Source organism: Salvelinus fontinalis, chromosome 33 (genome assembly GCF_029448725.1).
Source record: "Salvelinus fontinalis isolate EN_2023a chromosome 33, ASM2944872v1, whole genome shotgun sequence".
Classification (NCBI taxonomy): Eukaryota; Metazoa; Chordata; class Actinopteri; order Salmoniformes; family Salmonidae; genus Salvelinus; species Salvelinus fontinalis.
In genome coordinates, this window is record NC_074697.1 from 40,746,487 (window position 1) to 40,763,663 (window position 17,177).

General features: G+C 41.3%; 1 long non-coding RNA gene across 1 annotated transcript; it reads right to left on the reverse strand.

Moving 5' to 3' along the window:
- Window positions 1–8,828: 8,828 nt before the first annotated feature.
- On the reverse strand, window positions 8,829–12,966 carry LOC129832279 (uncharacterized). Its single transcript, XR_008755897.1, has 2 exons — window positions 10,786–12,966; window positions 8,829–10,155 (listed from the first exon to the last, which is right to left on the reverse strand). It is a non-coding gene; the product is annotated as an uncharacterized LOC129832279 (long non-coding RNA).
- Between the last annotated feature and the right edge of the window lie 4,211 nt (window positions 12,967–17,177).

The window sequence follows — 17,177 nt, forward strand, 5'->3', positions numbered from 1 at the left end:
TCACTACTAAACTGACTTGGCAATCCTACTATCGTGGACACTTGTCTCCAAACAGCATTTTTTTGTGTTTATGTCCCTGTAGCTGTCAGCAGTTGTGTAAAAAAGACACGGTTTTGAGGATACTGCGAAAATGATTCTCTCTTCCATGTCTCCAACCGCATGCGACCATTTGCAAAGGGTACCTGCATCAGTATAGTTGCCTAGCTGCGCAAAATGTTATGCAGCAGTGATGCAATGACGCAGTCGGTGTGTTCGAAGCGTAAGGATGGGAAGAGGGAAACAGCAGGGAGAGGACATAGAAATGCTTGTTATGCAGGACATGAGGACAAGGCAGAACCAGCGGGTCACAGCAGTGGTACCCATAGGTAAGTGCTCTGCTCTCACAAGGCTCAATGATGAGCTGGGGTGTAAAATTGCATGTTTGTGGCAAAGGTTAAAGAAGACAATTGCAAATAGAGAACAGGCTACTTAGTAGCATTTTATAACAGCACAGGCTATTCTGAGATGTTATTGTTTCTTTTTTTGACAGAGGCATCCAAAACGTAGAGTTCAGCAGGAAATACCATTCTTGGCAGAAGAGAGTTTGACAGTGCCAAAATAACAGTCCAGCGTGTGGTGGGACAGGGAGTGGTGGAAGGGAGGACAGTCGCAGCGGATTTTTTTCTCATTTTTACTAACGACATGCCACTGACTTTTGAGTAAAGCCAGAGTGTCTATGTATGCGGATGACTCAACACGTCAGCTACTACAGCGACTGAAATGACTGCAACACTCAACAAAGAGCTGCAGTTAGTTTCAGAGTGGGTGGCCAGGAATAAGTTACCCCTAAATATTTCTAAAACTAAAAGCATTGTATTTGGAACAAAACACTCACTAAACCCTTAACCTCAACTAAATATTGTAATAAATAATGTGGAAATTGAGCAAGTTGAGATGACTAAACTGCTTGGAGTAACCCTAGATTGTAAACTGGCATGGTCAAAACATATTGATGCAGTAGTAGCTAAGATGGGGAGAAGTCTGTCTATAATAAAGCGATGCTCTGCTTTCTTAACAACACTATCAACAAGGCTGGTCCTACAGGCCCTAGTTTAGTCGCACCTTGACTACTGTTCAGTCGTGTGGTCAGGTGCCACAAAAAAAGGACTTAGGAATATTGCAATTGGCTCAGAACAGGGTAGCACAGCTGGCCCTTGGATGTACACAGAGAGCTAATATTAATAATATGCATGTCAATCTCTCCTGGCTGAAAGTGGAGGAAAGATTGACTTCATCCTTACTTTTATTTATGAGACGTATTGACATGTTGAATGCACCGAGCTGTCTGTCTAAACTACTGGCCCACAGCTCCAACACCCATGCATACCCCACAAGACATACCACAAGAGATCTCTTCACAGTCCCCAAGTCCAGAACAGACTATGGGAGGCACACAGTACTACATAGAGCCATGACTACATGGAACTCTATTCCACATCAAGAAACTGAGGCAAGCAGTAAAAGTTGTCTTTTAAAATCTAATTTATGGAACAGCGGGGACTGTGAAGCAACATTGGTACAGACACATGCATACACACACACACAATAACATACGCACTATACATACACATGTATTTAGTACTGTAGATATGTGGTAGTGGTGGAGTAGGGGCCTGAGAGCACAGTGTGTTGTGAATGTATTGTAATGTTTTTTAAATTGTATAAACTGCCTTAATTTTGCTGGACCCCAGGAAGAGTAGCTGCTGTTTTGGCAGCAGCTAATGGGGATCCATAATAAATACAAATACAGTGGTCGACACTCCCGGTTGGAGTCTTACAGTCTGTCCAAATGAAAGCAGGTCAGACTGGAGATGAGAAGCAGTGCATCCCTGTGCCCCTATTCCTTATGGCCATACCGGTTGACTCCTTCACAGAGGAAGATAGGCATGCTGTGGAGAAATACCTGAGTGTTTTGGGTGAGGGGGCATGGAGAAGCACCATGGTGATGGGTTAAGAGGCGGAACCATTGAGGAGCACATTGGGGATACTGGAGAGCCCCTCCGTGGGCTGCTGGGGAAGTGTGGTCACAGGTACCACGTCTTAGATAACTATATTAAGGGCGACCTAACCCAGGTTCTTAAACTGTTGGAGATGATGGACCATTCACCTCTGCTGAAAACACCCTGAGATATTACATGTTTTAAATTATACATTGATGTTATTTGCAATAAACTATTTTAAAGGATGTTCTTGTATGTCCTAATCTGGAACAACGTTTATGTTTCTCTGTATCCAGTCAAATAATGTAAAGGTCCAATGCAGACAAAACTGTGATTTTTATATTTCCACACAATGAGGTTGGAATAATACTGTGAAAATTATGATAATGCCCTTTTAGTGTAAGAGCTGTTTGAAAAGACCACCTGAAATGTCTGCCTGTTCTGGTGGAATGGAGATTTGGTCTTCCCATGGTGACATCGCCATGCTGTAATTTAACATACCGTGATTAGACTATAATTGAATGAAAACATTTATTTATTAACTCAATCATGATTGGCTTGATTAAGTTAACAATTTTAGATGTAGACAATTCAGGAACACCCACTTTTCCCCTTTTGACGAGAAATTACCATATTGTATTTAATACATTGAAAATGAAAAGTAAGTATACCAACACAAGCTTTAAATTAATCAAATGTGTCGAATAAATTGCCACAGTAGATTCTCTGGTAAACAAGGAAATACCAACTATCACTTTCAAAAGAATTGATAGTTGTCAAATAGTTCATCTGTGCTTAGTGTGCTCAAATATTAGGTTTAATTTAAACCGAATATAACACCACCAGAAGGCTAAATAGCCTTAATTATCATGTTGGCAGCAAACAGTGCAGTCAACGTTCTGTTTTTCCTGTGTGAAACTAACACTGTAAAAGCATGATAAAATGTGATGTGTCATTTCCTGAGAGTTGCTGGTTGAAAATACAATCTACACATGACCTACTAATCTACTAATCAGACCTACTAATCTACTAATCAGCAGGATTGCATGGGTGGAAGTTGTCTTTCCATGGTGACATGCAGGGGTTTGCGGTGTTTATTTCCTTAGTGACTGAAACTGTACCTCTATTATTCATAGTACTGCATACATGATCATCTCATACCAAACACTATACTCACATCACAGGGCACAGGTTATAGATTAGAATGGGAATGCTTCTCAATGCACTGTGCAGTAGTATCAGTATTTTGGGGGGCTTTTTTAGCCTACACATATCAGACTAGTCAGCTGGCATTGACAGGCAGTTTATGATGCATTTTGTCATCACTCAAGAACGATACTTGACTCAATGCTCCAAAGTTGAAATATGATTGACCAAGATTGCGCAAAAAAAAAGATTAGATGTTCTCTCTGATTCTGTGTTCCACGGTGCTCTCAAGATGAGGTTAAATCATGACGTCAGTGATCTTCAGGTCGGAAGGTCAGAGCTCTAGAAAGATGCCCGGGTTTCAGACTTGGAATTCCGAATTGGATGACCGTAAAAAAATCCCAGTCGGAGTTCAGTTGTTTTGAACGCACTGAAGTTGTAGATTTCCTAGTCCCCTGTTGTTTTGATTGCTCCATTGATGTCAATGATGCTTCTTTTGCTGCTTGTGCTCCATGTCATGAGTTTGTCATTTTGATGTGTCACTATAGGAACGGTCTGTGGTCAGACATACTGTATGTGTGTCCATGTATTATACGGTCCGTATTACTACTACAATTGAAGTCGGACGTTTACATACACTTAAGTTGGAGTCATTAAAACTCATTTTTCAACCACTCCACACATTTCTTCTTAACAAACTATAGTTTTGACAAGTCGGTTAGGACATCTACTTTGTGCATGACAAGTGATTTTTCCAAAAATTGTTTACAGGCATTATTTTTTTTAAATAATATGTTTATTATTTTCCACAGACAGATTATTTCACTGTATCATAATTCCAGTGGGTCGGAAGTTTACATACACTACGTTGACTGTGCATTTAAATAGCTTGGAAAATTCCAGAAAATGATGTCATGGCTTTAGAAGCTTCTTATAGGCTAATTGACATCATTTGAGTCAATTGGAGGTGTACCTGTGGATGTATTTCAAGGCCTACCTTCAAACTCAGTGCCTCTTTGCTTGTCATGTGAAAATCAAAAGAAATCAGCCAAGACCTCAGATCAAAAATTGCAGACTTCCACAAGTCTGGTTCATCTTTGGGAGCAATTTACAAATTTTTATTTTATTTATTTTTATTTTACCGTTATTTTACCAGGTAAGTTGACTGAGAACACGTTCTCATTTGCAGCAACGACCTGGGGAATAGTTACAGGGGAGAGGAGGGGGATGAATGAGCCAATTGTAAATGACTGAAGGTACCACGTTCATCTGTACAAACAATAGTACGCAAGTATAAACACCATGGGACCACGCAGCCGTCATACCGCTCAGGAAGGAGACGTGTTCTGTCTCCTAGAGATGAACGTACTTTGGTGCGAAAAGTACAAATCAATTCCAGAACAGCAAAGGACCTTGTGAAGATGCTGGAGGAAACAGGTAAAAACGTATCTATGTCCACAGTAAAACGAGTCCTATATCGACATAACCTGAAAGGCCGCTCAGCAAGGAAGCCACTGCTCCAAAACCACCATAAAAAAGCCAGACTACAGTTTGCAACTGCACATGGGGACAAAGATCGTACTTTTTGGAGAAATGTCCTCTGGTCTGATGAAACAAAAATAAAACGGTTTGGCCATAGTGACCATCGTTATGTTTGGAGGAAAAAGGGGGAGGCTTGCAAGCTGAAGAACACCATCCCAACTGTGAAGAACTGGGTTGGCAGCATCATGTTGTGTGGGTGCTTTGCTGCAGGAGGGACTGGTGCACTTCACAAAATAGATGGCATCATGAGAAAGGAGAATTATGTGGATATATTGAAGCAACATCTCAAGACATCAAATCAAATTTATTTATAAAGCCCTTCTTACATCAGCTGATATCTCAAAGTGCTGTACAGAAGCCCACCCTAAAACCCCAAACAGCAAGCAATGCATGTGTAGAAACACGGTGGCTAGAAAGGCCAGAACCTAGGAAGAAACCTAGAGAGGAACCAGGCTATGAGGGGTGGCCAGTCCTCTTCTGGCTGTGCCGGGTGGAGATTATAATAGAACATGGCCAAGATGTTCAAATGTTCATAGGTGACCAGCAGGGTCACAGTGGATGTCGAGGGTGCAACTGTCACGCCCTTACCTTAGAGAACCTTTTATTTCTCTATTTTGGTTTGGTTAGGGTGTGACTAGGGTGGGAAGTCTAGTTTTTTATTTTCTATGTTGGCCTGGTATGGTTCCCAATCAGAGGCAACTGTCTATCGTTGTCTCTGATTGGGGATCATATTTAGGCAGCCTTTGCCTACCTGTTTGTGGGATCTTGTTTTTGTATTGTAGCCTTTTTTGCACTACAAAGCTGCACGTTCGTTTTGTTCCTCTTTATTGTTTTGTTGCTGGTTCACATTAATAAACGCCTTCGACGCTGCACCTTGGTCCAATCCTTCCAACAACGAGCGTTACATCAACAGGTCAGCACCTGAGTAGTAAATGTCAGTTGGCTTTTCATAGCCGATCATTCAGAGTATCTCTACCGCTCCTGCTGTCTCTAGAGAGTTGAAAACAGTAGGTCTGGGACAGGTAGCACGTCCGGTGAACAGGTCAGGATTCCATAGCAGAAGGCAGAACAGTTGAAACTGGAGCAGCAGCACGGCCAGGTCGACTGGGGACAGCAAGGAGTCATCAAGCCAGATAGTCCTGAGGCATTGTCCTAGTGCTCAGGTCCGAGAGAGAGAGAGAGAGAGAGAGAGAGAGAAAGACAGTTAGAGAGAGCATACTTAAATTCACACAGGACACCAGATAAGACAGGAGAAAACCTCCAGATTTAACAGACTGGCCATAGCCCCCCGACACAAACTACTGCAGCATAAATACTGGAGGCTGAGACAGGAGTGGTCTCGAGACACTGTGGCCCCATCCGACGATACCAACGAAACAGGCCCAGTCAGGAAGTTAAAGCTTGTTCGCAAATGGGTCTTCCAAATAGACATTGACCCCAAGCATACTTCCAAAGTTGTGGCAAAATGGCTTAATGAATACCAAGTCGAGGTATTAGAGTGGCCATCACAAGCCCTGACCTCAACCCTATAGAACATTTGTGGGAAGAACTGAAAAGGCGTGTGGGAGCAAGGAGGCCTACAAACCTGACTCAGTTACACCAGCTCTGTCAGGAGGAATGGGGCAAAATTCCCCCAACTTATGTGGGAAGCTTGTGGAAGGCTACCTAAAACGTTTGACCCAAGTTAAACAATTTAAATGCAATGCCACCAAATACTACTTGAGTGTACGTCAACTTCTGACCCACTGGGAATGTGATGAAAGAAATAAAAGCTGAAATAAATTATTTTATACTATTATTCTGACATTTCACATTCTTAAAATAAAGTGGTGATCCTAACTGACCTAAGGCAGGGATTTTTTACTAGGATTAAATGTCAGGAATTGTGAAGAACTGACTTGAAATGTATTTGGCTAAGGTGTACGTCAACTTCCGACTTCTACAGTACATACAGTTGCTTGTGCAGAATTATTTTTTTTTTGCTACACAAGTTGTGACGTTTCACCACTGGCCTTTTACCTTTTCCACCAAAAGACGACAACAAATCAGTTTGACAATTACAAACTTATCAGTGTGGATAATGTACCTAGTTTGACGGCCAATGGTTTTCCGATGTGAAACGGCAACGTCAGTAACGTGAAAACGGCCCGTTATGAGTTTAAATGTATTTGGATAAGGTGTATGTAAACTTCCGACTTCAACTGTGTGTGTATATACACTGCTCAAAAAAATAAAGGGAACACTTAAACAACACAATGTAACTCCAAGTCAATCACACTTCTGTGAAATCAAACTGTCCACTTAGGAAGCAACACTGATTGACAATAAATTTCACATGCTGTTGTGCAAATGGAATAGACAAAAGGTGGAAATTATAGGCAACTAGCAAGACACCCCCAAAAAAGGAGTGATTCTGCAGGTGGTGACCACAGACCACTTCTCAGTTCCTATGCTTCTTGGCTGATGTTTTGGTCACTTTTGAATGCTGGCGGTGCTCTCACTCTAGTGGTAGCATGAGACGGAGTCTACAACCCACACAAGTGGCTCAGGTAGTGCAGTTCATCCAGGATGGCACATCAATGCGAGCTGTGGCAAAAAGGTTTGCTGTGTCTGTCAGCGTAGTGTCCAGAGCATGGAGGCGCTACCAGGAGACAGGCCAGTACATCAGGAGACGTGGAGGAGGCCGTAGGAGGGCAACAACCCAGCAGCAGGACCGCTACCTCCGCCTTTGTGCAAGGAGGTGCACTGCCAGCACCCTGCAAAATGACCTGCAGCAGGCCAGGTCACTCCTTGTTTGGGGGTGTCTTGCTAATTGCCTATAATTTCCACCTTTTGTCTTTTCCATTTGCACAACAGCATGTGAAATTTATTGTCAATCAGTGTTGCTTCCTAAGTGGACAGTTTGATTTCACAGAAGTGTGATTGACTTGGAGTTACATTGTGTTGTTTAAGTGTTCCCTTTATTTTTTTGAGCAGTGTATATATAATTACAAAACCCTTCAGATTGCCATTCCACCCCAATAACCCTGAAAAATGTATCAAAACAATTGAAAAAATCCCTCCCCATTAAGGTTAGGACAGAACAGTCCTTCCTCTCCACTCAATGTTAGACCCGTGACTGAACGCAGCGGTGTCTCACTAAATAACCCTGAATTTCTCCCTCCATTTCCTAAATATCTTGCATTAACTGACACAATGGAGATATGAGAACGGCAAGAAATGCTGAATTGACTGAATGATTAAGCCTTAACGTAGCACAAACATGGGGAACTAACTTGCAAAATAATTCAGTGGTGATAGTTGACTTCTCTAGCTACGCAGTTATTGTCATAGCAACGAGACAAGTTTTTGCATATTTTTGATACTGAATGTTTTGAGATCTTAACCAAAACCTACCATTTGATAAAGGGAACCTGAGTTTACAAATAACACACAAAAAATTATACTTATTTTATTTATTTACTGAACAGAATTATAAACACAACATGCAACAATTTCAACGATTTAACTGTTACAGTTCATATAAGTAAATCAGTCAATTGAAATAAATTAACTCGGCCCTAATCTATGGATTTCACATGACTGGGAATACAGGGGCACAGCCATGGGTGGGACTGGGAAAGCATAGGCCCAGCCACTTGGGAGCCAGGCCCAGCCAATCAGAGAGAGTTTTTCTACACAAAAGGCCTTTATTACCGAGAGAAATACACCTCTGTTTAATCAGCTGTCGCAGTGGCTGGTCTCAGACAATCCCACAGGTGAGAAACAGGATGTAGATGTCGTGGGCTGGCATGGTTACACATGGTCTGCGGTTGTGAGGCCAGTTGGACCTACTGCCAAATTCTCTAAAACAATTTTGGAGGCGGCTTATGGTAGAGAAATTAACCAACAGCTCTGGTGGACATTCCTGCAGTCAGCATGTCAATTGCACTCCCTCAAAACTTTAGACGTGTGGGATTGTGTTGTGTGCACATTTTAGAGATATTTTATTGTCCCCAGCACAAGGTACACCTGTGTGATGAGCATGTTGTTTAATCAGCTTCTTGATATGTCACACCTGTCAGGTGAATGGATTACCTTGGCAAAGGAGAAATGCTCACTAACAGGGATGTAAACAAATTTGTGCACACAATGAGAGAAATACCATTTTTGTGCATATGGAAAATTTCTGGGATCTTTTATTTCAGCTCATGAAACATGGGACCAACACTTTACAACACTTTTTTAATGAATTAGCAAACATTTCTAAAAACCTGTTTTTGTTTTGTCATTGTGGGTTATTGTGTGTAGATTGATGAGGAAAATAAACAATTTAATCAATTTTAGAATAAGGCTATAACCTAACAAAATGTGGAAAAAGTCAAGGGGTCTGTATACTTTCCAATGGCACTGTATATGATCAGTTTATCTTCCCGCCAATTGACAGCCTACTGGACCAATTGGGTTTTAAAGTTGAATGTCTTCTGTTCAGACACTCTTATCTATCAATCAATCAAGTTTATTTTATATAGCCCTTCGTACATCAGCTAGTATCTCGAAGTGCTGTACAGAAACCCAGCCTAAAACCCCAAACAGCAAGCAATGCAGGTGTAGAAGCACGGTGGCTAGGAAAAACTCCCTAGAAAGACCAAAACCTAGGAAGAAACCTAGAGAGGAACCAGGCTATGAGGGGTGGCAAGTCCTCTTCTGGCTGTGCCGGGTGGAGATTATAACAGAACATGGCCAAGATGTTCAAAATGTTCATAAATGACAAGCATGGTCAAATAATAATCAGGAATAAATTTCAGTTGGCTTTTCATAGCCGATAATTAAGAGTTGAAAACAGCAGGTCTGGGACAGGTAGGGGTTCCATAACCGCAGGCAGAACAGTTGAAACTGGGACAGCAGCAAGGCCAGGTGGACTGGGGACAGCAAGGAGTCATCATGCCCAGTAGTCCTGACGTATGGTCCTAGGGCTCAGTTCCTCCGAGAGAGAGAAAGAAAGAGAGAAGGAGAGAATTAGAGAGAGCCAAGATGTTCAAAATGTTCATAAATGACAAGCATGGTCAAATAATAATCAGGAATAAATGTCAGTTGGCTTTTCATAGCCGATCATTAAGAGTTGAAAACAGCAGGTCTGGGACAGGTAGGGGTTCCATAACTGCAGGCAGAATAGTTGAATCCAGTCCTTGGCCTGTTTGGAATACGTCACATGGCTTCTGGATCTACTGAAAGGTGTGTAACTGAATAACAAAAACAAATGAAATGAGCCCTAATTAGTCTTTCCTTGTATCCTCCTGAAAAATTATTGGAGGAGGCAAGAGTGGAGGAACATTGAGTCCCCTCTTTGAAACGGGTGTGAAAAGATACACAGATGTAAGAAATTGAACAAAGATCAAATCCGAGACAGTATGGTTGATTGTCCTATCTTCATGTCTGTTCCACCATCCCGCTCCTTCTTCCATTCCTTCCCAGGCAGGTATAAACAAAGAGTGATTGGTGATGTTGGCTGGTATAAAACAGAGTCATTACATGTAATCAGTCATTACATGTAAATTCAGGGCATGAGCTGATATTCTAAATGTTTTAATTGAAATAATGTAAGGTTGGGTTAGTTTGTTTGTTGTCAACACAACTAATGCACCACCTATGGCCAGAGCCATATATTTATCTATATGGCTCTGGCTATGCGTGTGTCCTTCTCATGGACCTTAAATAGGGCAAGTCATTTTATGCGATCAATATCACTACAGAACACTGATACCTAGTAGAAAATAGTATAGTGTAACGACCCTGGGTTTATAAGCGCGGAAATCGACTCTGCCGCACAAGCATTCTTTTGCGGCACAGTCGATAGCGCGCCGGACCTCGGGTTAGAAGGTCGAGGGTTCGAGACCTGCTCCCTGCCTCTTTCATTACATTACTATTTATTATCAGTAACGTTATAATGAAAATGGGAATTGCGTCACAAAGCTAAATAAACAAAGCAGTCAGTAGGACAGGATAACATTACCGTTACAGTAGTAGCTTAGCTAAACATACCATAAATTAGTTCAGTGAATGGCAAACAAATAACGTTATAAATTACTTTGTGATGTCTAGCTACAGGTATTATTCATTTAGCTAGCTAGCAACATACCTTGAATGGGTGGAGCGTTCCCGTGTATGTCGGAAAGACGGTGGGATCAGAACCCGGTTTCAGTCGGTCCCCATTGTAGTCAGTGGCCACAACGTGATCACTAGACACGGTCAACCGCAGCTGGTACAATGCACTTCATTCTGGCCAACTTCACTCAGCTACTTGACTACTACCGTTATTAGCCTTACTTTAGCCTAGCTAGGTACCATCTCTTTGTTTACTTCCTTTCGTTCTGATTTCCTTTCTTGAAGACCAATAGTGAAATGCTCATTCGTCCCGCCTAGTGTAATTATCCATTTTAGAACCAGGATTAAGAGTATTTACCGATTGCATTCTATATGGAAGAACTTAGTTGTTTATACTTTTTACATTAAAGGCCACATGTATTTGGCAATTCAATGCCGAGACACCAATTGTTGTTTATGTAACAAATACGTTTGAATGCATTTTAGGTAACTTTGGGAAATTCAGAATTTATATATAAAAACACAGAAATCTAAATACTAAACCAATGGACCTAAAACTATCTGGGGTACTGACAAACAGCCGGGTAAGTGTTGTAAAGGGCCCAGAAGTATTTTTGGGTGAACTTCCCCTTTAACTAATTAAGGATACTTGTTGGTGGCCCTTATAACTAGCTGGAGCAACAGTAAGTCAGATAGTGACACAGCTTTTACTCTGAAAACAGCTAGCACATTCCTGTTGCAGCCCATCCTCTCCACGCCGATGTGAAATGGCTAGGTAGTTAGCGGTGGTGCGCGCTAACAGTGTTTCAATCAGTGACGTCACTCGTCCGTAGACCTAGAAGTAGTTGTTCCTCTTGCTCTGTAAGGGCCGCGGCTTTTGTGGCGCGATGGGTAACGATGCTTCGTGAGTGACTGTGGTTGATGTGTGCAGAGGGTCCCTGGTTGGGGCGAGGAGAGTATACTGCCACACCAGTTCTTGTGGACAACGTAATAAAAATGTATCCATGCAGTTAAAATTGTTAAATTAAGTTTGGATATCGTACACGGAAATGGAGCTCGTCAGCCTGCAGTCCTAAAAAACGGAAATTAGTTACCTGTGGTTCATTCATCCTTTCTTATGGGAGAATGAATGGGGTTTGTGGATAAACACAGAAAATAAGGTCTGAGGCTTAGGAGATCTTATACGTTTTGTTCAATGAGATAATCAGTCAGTTAACATTACCTTTATGAATGAAGCCTTTATGTGCTTGTTTTAATTACACAAATGCTTCAAAATCCAAAGTCACGTTAGCTGATGAATATTATCTCATAGGACAAAACTTAAGATCTCCTAAGCCTGTGTTTACCTTATTTTCTGTGTTTATCCAAAAAATAACATTAATTTCCCTATAGGCTTTGGCCAACGAGCCATGGTTCTACGACTATTGCTTTGCTAGTTTAATTAAACCGTTTTTCCTGTCAGCTTGCAAGGCTAGCTAATGATAAAGCAGCCCATTGGATTCCATGAAAATGCGACGCCTAGACAAAGAGTTCACTCAGGCCGTTTTACCGTCAGTTCCGGTCTGCTTAAGGGTGTGGCTCTCCCATAGACACCAGTGCTATAGCAGTTGGGTCTATTAGTTCATTGACTCCAATGTAACCAGAAAAAAATGAAGGAGTCTCACTTTCTCATCCGCCTTGGATGAGTTTGCCGGAAGTGTTGTGGAATCCAATGGGCTGCTTTAGCATTAGCTAGCCTAGCATGCTGACAGAAAAGGCAGTTCAATTAAAAACGAGCAGTATTTCAATCTTCTAGTTATCCCATTATCCCAGCTGCGAAATTGAGGAGTACAGTGACACCTTCCATCCCTGAATTGAGGAGCATTTTGAAGCCATATCCACCATTCGCCACCGTGGCGCAAACATTTAGCATTGCATCGTTATGACTTGAAGGGAAGATTTGTAATTTACTGCTGAACCTCAAATCGAGACACGTTGGCTAGATTGGGGTGTGACGTTGTAAAGAACATGAGTGAGAACAATAGTATTCTGTTCTCCCAGCAACAGGAAATTATGCAGGCAGCACAAACATGATTAAAAAAAAGTTACATCGGAAGGTCTGGAGGGGAGATAGAGAAGATAGGATGACAGGGATATGAGGGGACATGGGAGGGGAGAGTCGAGGAGTTGCTGTGTCTATAGAAGAACAAAGACCATGGATTATTTTAATTTTAGATTTTATATATTTTATTATTTAAAAAGCATTTATTTTGAAGGTTTACACAAATACTGTTATGTTAAACTATTGTGTATTTTTAAAGAAACACACTTTATATGTTATTGGAATTACCCAATAGATTCTGAAGAATATAAATGGTCTCTTGTGCTGGGCAGCTGGTTTAATACAGAGTGCTGGCGACTCCTTACTCTACCCACTCCCTTCATTGCAATGCAATATAATACACTGTATATAAAATAAATATGGCATAGAGAAAAATACTTGACTACATGTTTCAGCTAGAGGGGGTGGCCATTATTCAGTAAGGTCTCTACTAACCAAATGTTTAGTTTTTGAGGGGAACTGTGTTATAAATATCCACCAGCACTTCGTACACTGCCTATTCCATTGCCCCCGAAGCAATACACTATATATGAAATACATATTGGGTTATAGAGATTTTTTTTAAATTTGTGCTGGGGAATAAATGGGATTGGAAGTAGTCAGTAGGGTCTGTAGAATCTATATCTGGTGACATTTCCTGTGCTCTTCTTTTGACTAGGGCCCATGGTGAGAGGAGAAGGAAGGGGAGTAGAGGAGGAGAAGATGTGAAGAGAGGATTTTTTTGGTTTGACGTTACTCTTAAAGATGATTTGCCCTTCTTATTTTTATGCCCCTACTGTACCAATCCCATTGCTTTTTAGCTAGTGGTGGCTAAAGTTAGCCGGAGTTTGTAGTAGCTGTTTAAATAATAACTTGTTTTATTCAGGCTTCTGATAAGAATCAATGAATTAGAAATTCCTAATATCACACCCTTAACGACAACACTAAGGCTGTCGGTCTGGTCCAGCCAGCATGGAACGTTGCCATGGAACAGGAATGTCTGTCATTATAATTCTACAAAGTCTCCATTCTATTATTCTACAGGAGAGGTGATGGAGCACTAGCTAAAGCCTGAGGGTCTGGTAGAGAAGATAGGATGATATAGTAATAGGAGAGGATGGGAGGAGAGAGAACAGAGGGGAGGGGAGTGAAAAGGAGTTTCTGTGTTTCTGGAAGAACAAGACAATGGAATGGATGGATGGAGTCTTAAGTGTGCCCCTTGATAGCCTGACCAGTCTACTATCTGGTCCGTCTTCTCTACAGTCTTTAATGACAGGCTCTAGTGGCCTAACCTCGGACCTTTTATAGTGTAAGGCTTCTTGTGTAAAACTTTAATATTCGGGCGAAATTTTCGTAGTGCAAAATAATTGTCAAAGCACAAAAAAATACTGTTAACCTCATAAGTATGGTCATAGGGCTCTGGTCAAACGTAGTGCACTATATAGGGAATCGTGCCATTTGGGAGGCAGACTATGAATTCCTTAAGGTATCTTGTGTAAGATTGTACTTTGTGCACAGATATGTAAAATATGTTGTTGGCTTGAGAGTATGTTGTTTAAACATTCCGTATTCCTTAAGTCTTCCATGAAAATGACACCAGATAGTAGAGTAAAGTAGAGACTGAGCTACAAAATGGTATATCATACACTGCATTTGGGAAAGTAATTCTGCTTTGAAAGTTGATATACTTTTGAGAAAAGGGCCTTTGAATGTTTTGGTACGGACTGGAGAGGTCTCCTTTGTCTACACCCATTCAGCATTGTTCACACCCTCTTAAAGTGGTGGGTGGGGCTGGCTTAAGGATTCACATGTTAGGTCATGTGCTAAACAATGAGTAGTGTAGTAAAGATTAAGACTAAAAGTGGTAGTAGCCTACAATAAGGAACATTTCCAGGTGAACAGAAAGTGTCCAGATGTAAAGATACCTTAATAGAAAATGACTAAAGTAAAAGTCACCCAATAAAACACTACTTGAGTACTTGGAATTGCTCAAATGTACTTAAGTATCAAAAGTAATAATAATTTCAAATTCCTTAAACCAGACAGGCCCAATTTTTATATATTTTTTATTGACGGATAGCCAGGGGTACACTCCAACCCTCAGACATAATTTACAAACAAAACATTTGTGTTTAGTGAGTGTGTGGTATGTCACAAAATCATCTTACGACCACACATATCAATATAAATTTTATATATCAATATTTTGCTAAGTCTTGCAAAGTGGACGGATCTCCACAGAAGGTGTAAACAGTACAGACAATGGATACTTGCATATCAGCAATATCAGAAATAGACAGTGTCAATATAAATAAAATAATATACAGTATGTACACGAACAAGATCAATAACGATAGTGATAGACGAGGTAATTGTATGCATACAGTCAGGGGTAAAGTGGCTGAGCAGCAGGATAATAAAAATAATTGTAGCAGCAAAGTGAGGCGTGTGTGTTAGGAGAGAGTCATGTGAATAGAAGCACTGCAGATAGTGCTGATGACTGGTCTGTCCGAACCTCACATGAACAAGGGAATCTATATTCGGAGAGCCTGTTTCTGTCCTTACCTTGACTTTGGTGCAGGGCATGTGAAGTCCAAAAAGAAAGACAAATTCCAGATACTAACGTTACACACATTTCATACATGTAAGTTACTGTTAGCTAGCAAGCCAGCCATCTAATCGCCGCTAACAGCAAGCTTTAACTTGGGGTCTTTTGTTTTAGACATGTAATGTTAAAGTTAGCTAGCTAAGAAATTTACCAAAATCCCAATCCAGAGTAAAGTTAGCAAGCCAGCCATCGAACTCCAGCTGGCTGGCTAGCTAACAGCACGCTATAATTAGCAATACAAACAAATTTTCATAGCTAGCTAAAGTTAACCAAAATAGGTTCAATGTTAGATTCTTACGCATATACATAGATGAAAGCTTCACGTCCTGTGTCATTACCGTTTAGTTTGAACAGCTTGTTTAGCACGTTGTGTCAAGTAACTTTGGTTCACACTGACAGTGTGCAATGCCATAAGTATCATCAGAACTTTCTCCCTCTCTGTCACCGATGCCATGTTTGCCCTTAGTTTGAAGATGTAATCCGGAGACATGTTTTATACAACAGCCTTCTGTGTTCTCTTTTCGACCCCCTATGCATTCTTCCGTGACACACTGTTGATTGTCACCATTTCTTCTCCATCACTGTCATCAGAAGACTCTACAATGTCTTCAATTAAAATGTTTTTACCTAAATCAGGTATTTCCTCATCGTCTGATTCATTTTCAGAGTCAGAGTCAGCATGGCACAATCGTCCTCCAGAAAGTGGTTCATCACAACTTTTTCCCCACTTACCCTTGTCGATTGCACCTGATAAATCCAGGGCAGCAATGCTATTGAGAGAAGTAGCAACATATTTGCAGTTCTCCATGGCTAATGTTATATATTTAGAAAAAACTGCAGTAGAAAAGATTATCTACACATTACGAGCAGCTCATTTTATAGACACAAGATGCTACACCGCAGACCAACCCAATCTCATCTCTCGGCATGTGCAGTCCACTCATTATCTCAGCCAATCATGGCTAGCGAGAAGGTTGCTGACTTTTTCTGTGGCTAAACCAACTAGGCTCATAATTTAACAATTTTATTCGTATTTACAGATGGCATACAATTTGATTTTAAGGCATATGAAAGTTCACATCTTCAAGAAGGCATTTCTTTTTTTTTACATTTCTTTTAAATAAAAAAAATTACCCCTTTTTTTCTCCCCAATTTCCTGGTATCCAATTGTTAGTAGTTACAGTCCTGTCTCATCGCTGCAACTCCCGTACGGACTCGGGAGAGGCGAAGGTCGAGAGCCATGCGTCCTCCGAAACAATGTTTCGGAGGAAACACCGTACACCTGGCGACCTGGTCAGCGTGCACTACGCCCGGCCCGCCACAGGAGTCGCTAGTACGCGATGAGACAAGGATATCCCTGCTGGCCAAACCCTCCCTAATCTGGACGACTCTGGGCCAATTGTGTGTCGCCCCATGGACCTCCCGGTCGCGGCCGGCTGCGACAGAGCCTGGGCTCGAACCCAGAATCTCTGGTGGCACAGCTAGCATTGCGATGCAGTGCCTTAGACCACTGCGCCACCCGGGAGGCCCGAGAAGGCATTTCTGCCCCCAAAAAACATTTTGATTAAAAAAAAAACGTTAACGTTCAAACAGTTCTCTTGTGCAGTCGTGACTTGCAACATATGCCTAGTTTCCTGAATCGGGTCACATATAGATTCTACAGACAGTACTGAGTACTTCCAACCCCATTTTAACCTTGGCACAAATAATAGTAAAAAAAAAATCTTGAACCAAATTA